This window comes from Arachis hypogaea, chromosome 12, assembly GCF_003086295.3.
Source record: "Arachis hypogaea cultivar Tifrunner chromosome 12, arahy.Tifrunner.gnm2.J5K5, whole genome shotgun sequence".
Taxonomy (NCBI): Eukaryota; Viridiplantae; Streptophyta; class Magnoliopsida; order Fabales; family Fabaceae; genus Arachis; species Arachis hypogaea.
The window spans coordinates 107,302,744-107,309,324 of NC_092047.1; the positions used below are offsets into that span (position 1 = coordinate 107,302,744).

Here is a 6,581-nt window from a genome sequence, read left to right on the forward strand (position 1 = left end):
CATATTATTCCTCTTATTTGATATTTTATAACGTTCTTTTCAACATATATATCTCTGCTTTGAGTTAGTTTCCATTGTATGTGTTATTACGAACAGAAATGCTAGGGCAATAGAATTTATTTTTTTGCCCATCGTTTAGTTATTAACTCACTCTAACAATTTAATAACATATTTTATCTCATATTTTTAAACAGTAATAATTAACTAATAGTAAAAAATAATAAATTTTGATAATCTTTTAATATTTTTTTATTACAAATTCACTGCTCATTCAACAAATTTAAGCTACCAATTGATAGTTCAATGCTACTCTTCTCTTATTCTAAATTCTAATAATTCATGGAAGCTAATTAAGCAACTTGTTATTTGTTCTGGACATTAAAAAAAAACCTAGTCAGGCTAGATTCCATGTAAAAATTAAAAAAGAAAGGCCCTTAAATGACATCAACAAAAGACTAAGGATTTCAATCAAGTTATATTGATTTAGTGGTTAGTTTGTCCGTTTAAGCAATTGTCGGGGGTTCGAATTTCATTTTGTGTATGCAGCAATTCATTAGCAAGTAACAAATTTTTAAATGAAACTTCGATTCACAACAAATTAGTCCTTAGCCTCTCGAATTGAAGAATATCGTAGAAAAATAAAAAAGACCAAAAATTTTTTTTTGTTTTGTTTTCTCTATGTATACAATTTCAATGCGTCAAAGAGGGTTCAAAATTAAAACAAATGGTAAAAGTATATAATGTATTTCATAAGCGCTCATTGAAATTAGTATCAAGATAGATAGATTAATAGGTGATGAGTTCAGTTTAATTTTTCCTTTTACAAGCAATAGATATATAATTTCAACATGTAAGCATTTAGACGTGTATATATTCCACCCAAACTTTTATTTAAAAAAAATGCAATGTTTTAGTAGAACTCAAAAAAGCAGCAGCATGAAGCTTTAAAAAATAATTAATTCTTAGAGTACACTTTAATGGAAAAACAGATTGATGAATTAGATTAATTAATACAATCAATAACTAAAAAAATGTCGAAAGAAATCTCTGCTAAGGTTCTAAGGCAGGTTGAAGACCTGTTTGACGGAATACTAAAAAAGTCAAAACCAGAAATAATGTTGACTTAAACCAACAATTAGAAGACATGGACATTGCTAATCCAAGCGAAAGTGCATCTCCTATTATGAACAAAGTGTCATACAAGGATTCTCTTCTCACTCTAACGGGTCCTAGCAGCACCGGAAATAATTTGGAGGGTGATCCTACTGATTAAGAGACATTAGATCCCAAAGACAGATGGTATAATGATGCGAAGAAAGATGATCAAGAGGAGAAATCGTTTGATCCTTGCCCTAAGATCCCAGTATTTCAAGAAGAGTTCGAGAAATGGTGTAAGCCATGAAAATATGCGCTCATTGTCAAAGTGTTGGGGAAGAGAGTAGGCTTTGGCTTCATGGAACAACGTTTTAAAAGAGACTGAAATAGCAAAGGTAAGATTAACGTTATTGATGATATAGACCATGACTATTTCTTGGTTCATTTTACAGATGAAGCAGATTATTCCCATGTACTTATGGAAGGGCCATAGATGGTGGTGGGACATTATTTGATTGTCCCGCGTTGGAGACCTTTCTTCCTGGAATCGGAGAAAGCTGTATGGAAGATTGCTGCTTGGATTCGTATTCCAAACCTCCCTATAGAATTATATAATCATAGATTCCTGTGGCGAGTTGGCTCAACTTTAGGACACATGCTCAAAATCGACCGCACAACTTTTATCCATTCTAGAGACTGCTTTGCTCGGATCTGTATTGAGATTGACCTTGCCAAGAAATTAATTTCTAGGATCTCGATTCTTGGCTCGAAATTGAATATTGAGTATGAAGGGTTATATCAAATTTGCTTTTCCTGTAGTAAATATGGCCATCGATTGGATCATTGTCTTGAATTACCGAAAAATCTTCATATAGCAAATAGGGAAGATGGAGTTGCGGCGGAGGCTAACACCAACCAGGAGAGCCAGAATGCTGAAGGAGTTGGGCATCAAAAAGGAAAGAATCAAGAATTTGAGAATAAGCAAGAATCGTGCTATAATCAAGAACCTCCCAATTTTGGCCTGTGGATGATGATTAAACGACCAATTAGAAGGAAGAAAGGGACATCATATTCGAAAATCTGGTGGAAAGAATCATAGGATAGTGCCAAACGCGAAAACAAGAGATAGTTTTCAACAAGGATTCCTAAATTATTGAGAATGGATCTCGCTTTAATGCTTACATGAAGAATGGGAGCTAAATACGCACGTTACCGTAGTGCATGGAAACGCAGATACTATAAAAGCTAATAAGATTAGGCCTGAGACTTCCAAGGCCCATAAAGGTAAAGAAATTTTACAAACCACCCAGAAAAAATTATTGAGGCCAGGTGCAGGTAAGAACCCACAATCAAGGAAAAGAACTCTCCCCTTCTAAAACTAGGCCCTATTTGAATGACAAAGGGGCCAAGCCCAATGCCAAGGTGGTTGGGAAGGAAGCCTCGACACCGCTTGGGAGTTCCAAGATTGTGACCACTCCCACTCCTAAATCGAAGAACCCTGAAGTTGAAGTCATGGAAAGTGTTGTCACAGAGTACATGTGTCAGTTTACTCGTGAACAATATGAGGGTTTCATGGCCACGAAGAATGCGAATTCAAATCTTGAAGCCTATGCTATTCGTAACAATCCAATGATAATCCCTAGTTCGAACCAATCTTCACCTCTCTTCCAAGATGTAGGACACGATTCGGGGGCAAATTTAGGAAGACCGCCTGATGTTTTGATGAAGGAGTCTATAATTGGCAGATCGACGAACAGGGGATCCTGCAACATTGAATGCTGATGCAAATGCCGTTGTCCTGGCATAGCTATCGCCCGTGGTGGTTCTCCCATTGTTTCCTTGACAATGATGAATATTATAAGCTAGAATTGCAGGGGTGCAGGAGGTAAAACCTTTCCTTCTCTAATTTGGGAAATCATGGGTGAATATAATGCTAATTTTATCATTCTTCTGAGAATCACATCAGTGGTCCAAGGGGAGAAGCTGTTAAAAACAAAACCGGATTTGACAGTTCTTTCATGGTGGAGGCGAATGGCCACTCGGGGGATATTTGGTGCCTGTGGGACTCTTCTACCTAGAAGGTGAATGTTCTAGAGCATAATAGACAGATTATCCACCTCATGATTTCTGGTAATAATTCTAATCCCTAGTTGCTCTCTATTATGTACGGTAGCTCACAACGGCTCACTAGGAGAAATTCTCTAGAATAGCATTCCCAACTTGTCTGATAGTGTTAATCTTTCTTGGTGTATCTTAGGAGATTTTAATGTTATTTTACATTATTATGAGAGGAATGGTGGCTCTAGTAGAATTGATAGAGGAGCTTGTACTGAGTTCCAAAGTCGTGTTTCCGATTGCAGGCTTGTTGACCTGGGTTATGTATGTAACACCTTAATACTTTTAAACTGAGTTAAGCTTTGTTTGGATTATATTTAGTAGCTAATATTCAAAATCTTGCAAAATTTTTATTTTAAAACAAATGTGAAATATTTATATAAAATAATTTATAGATAAAAATATTGAATAATTAGTTTTTATTAGAATAGTTACTAGTTGAAAAATATAAGTGGATTTGAAAATACTAACAAGAAAAACCGGTGTGCTAAACTATGAAGGCACAACAATGACAAGCTTTACTCATACCAAATAAAAAAGGAAACATAATAGTTACAATTGCAATCAGTCAATAAGGATAAAACAAGACACATAGGAAATCCTAATTCTCTTAATTTGTTTAACTATGGCTAAAACAATCGCATATTCTTCCTTCTTAAGGTAAACGTTTAATGTTTTGTACCTACGTCCTTGATAGCTTGCTCCCACTAGTGCACCTGTCTTTTCACCTCAACTGTATTGCTTCGTACTGCATCGTTCCTGAAGATGGTACGGAGAGAGGGGTGAGAAACAAAAGTTTCTTAGTAGTTTATCTATATGGTGCCATCGTATTCATTCCCAGCCACTCCGAGTTTTAAAATAAAAACAGTGATGATGCAATGTTGTTCAATTATTATTTTCAAAAGTCTTGATTAGTCGAAGTGGTGTGACTTTTAGATGCTTCCCATTTACTTATGTTATGACATATGTAATGCATACAAAATGCCTATAGCGTTAAAACATATAAAGGTAACTCATAAACCTTGGTATGATGTTCTCATAGGCCATAAAGCAAGACGAAATAAATAATAAATAAGAGAAGAATAGTAACATTGTCATAGATAAGTCAAACAGAATAGATCTGAATAAAATAAAGATCTTAAACAATATCATACATCATACAAAAAGGGACTTTAGAAAAAAGAAGGGTCTGTGAATGCAATAATAAACATAATCATAAAAAAAAATAAAAGAAGAACAATCATGATCACACTTTTCATTGCACTTTTCATTACTTTTTCTCGTAGCTTTTATGGCAGGTATTGAGCTCAAACCGGTATAAAAGGTGGGAGTCCCCTTCCCTTATCGAAGGTTCTTATCCCAAACGTTTTGGCGATCACCTTCCCTTACCGAAGGATCACCTCGATCGATCACCTTCCCTTACCGAAGGATCATATCGATATCTTGTCTTTGGGGGTCACCTTCCGTTACCGAAGGATCATTCCCTCAGTTCAATTTACAATCAAGGTTATTTAGACATACACAAGAAAAGAGTTATATCAACAAAGATATCTTATTATATAAAATTGATGGGAGTCTCCTTCCCTTACCGAAGGTTCCCAAAAATTTGTCGATTACCTTCCCTTACCGAAGGATCATCTCGATTATCTTGTCTTTGGGGTCACCTTCCCTTATCGAAGGATCATTCCCTCAGTTCTTTATGCACATAAGATTTTTATTATAATGCATAATGCGTATGAAGGGAAGAGACATTATACCATGACATGTAATGCCAACATCTATATATGACATAAAAATTAGCATAAAACCCCTACCTCGAGTGAAGTTCCGCTAGGTATTCTGATGCAAATAGATGCGGTTTGTTAGTGAAGAGAGACTTGTTTCATGGCTAGACTTTGTGTATACTAGAATGTTTTGTATAGAAAAATGGAATAGAATGATAAAGGGAGGATCAAATAGCTCTCAGGTATGTGCAGATTATGTTAGGAGGCATTTAGGTGAAATCTTCAATCTGGATCGTCACTTTGTGAGCTCTATAACTTTTTTCTACGTTTGGAATTTGGAATTATCTATTAGAGACAAATTTATAGATAATTGAATTAGCTTTAAAACGAATCTTAAACGAAGTCAATCGGATAACCACAGCTTGAGATATTTCTGAAATATTGTTAGTATATCAGGCTGGCTGATAAGAGCGCGAGTTTCTATTCTGAACTTGTAACCGATTTATCTACCTAATTTAATTTGAATTTGATTTTATACTGAACTTAAGGAATAGAGCTAGTATTCTTATCTTTTCATATAACAAAATATCATTCAAATCTAATAAATGTAGAATTAGTTATGACTATGTTTTAAAAGGTTGTTTACTGTCGGTTAGAGATTTACTACCACTAGTGCTTTCATATGTTTAAATTTTAAATTCAAATCTTAAATCATTACCATTTTAATTAATTAATTAGTTATTAAAAAAATGACTTGATTCAAAAAGTTGGGATTTTACATTCTCACCCCCTTAAAAAAGAATTTTGTCCTCAAAATTCGTGTCTCCTAAGAAGATACTAATTCAACCTCACTTATCCTAGTAGATTTTATCTACATTTTCTTTCTATAGGGATATATCATATATGATAGTTCCAACATAAGTAAGTTCAATCAAGAAAACACAAAGACATACATGTACTCTCGGTAAAAAGACCTTAAAAAATGAATTTGCATATGAAAACTTGGATGATAAACATATTGTATGCATGTAAAAGAAGAAAAGAAAGGAATAATGCTATAAAGATAACAGGGCATCATACGACAACAACATAGATGATAAATAATAGAATAGAACATGACGCATGCCAAACATATATAAAAAGGTAATAAAACATAATTTTCTACTATTTTTTAAATATATATATATATATATATATATATATATATATATATATTTTGAGAATATCTCATGTGCATTTTTCTATATTTTTAAGTATGAGTATGGTGTTCTTAGACAATCCATATTTTGACCTTTAACACATGCACATTTTGATCAAATAGTTATGGCAATAAAGCTCAAATAAAAACATTTAGGGGGCACACTAACCTTGACTATTAGATGATTACATATCATATAGAAAAGATTTCATTGTATAACACTAATTATAACTAAATGATAATAATTTAATCTGGCAAACATAGAATATAGCCCTATGGGATCAAATTGCTCTGATACCAAAATGTAATACCCTAATACTTTTAAACTGAGTTAATCTTTGTTTGGATTATATTTAGTAGCTGATATTCAAAACCTTGCAAAATTTTTCTTTTAAAACAAATGTGAAATATTTATATAAAATAATTTATAGATAAAAATATTGAATAAT

At 33.5% G+C, this 6,581-nt stretch overlaps 1 long non-coding RNA gene across 1 annotated transcript; it reads left to right on the top strand.

Moving 5' to 3' along the window:
- Positions 1 to 2,556: 2,556 nt before the first annotated feature.
- On the top strand, positions 2,557 to 3,524 carry LOC140177111 (uncharacterized). The gene is made up of 2 exons (XR_011868860.1): positions 2,557 to 2,980; positions 3,062 to 3,524. It is a non-coding gene; the product is annotated as an uncharacterized lncRNA (long non-coding RNA).
- The last annotated feature ends 3,057 nt before the right edge of the window (positions 3,525 to 6,581 follow it).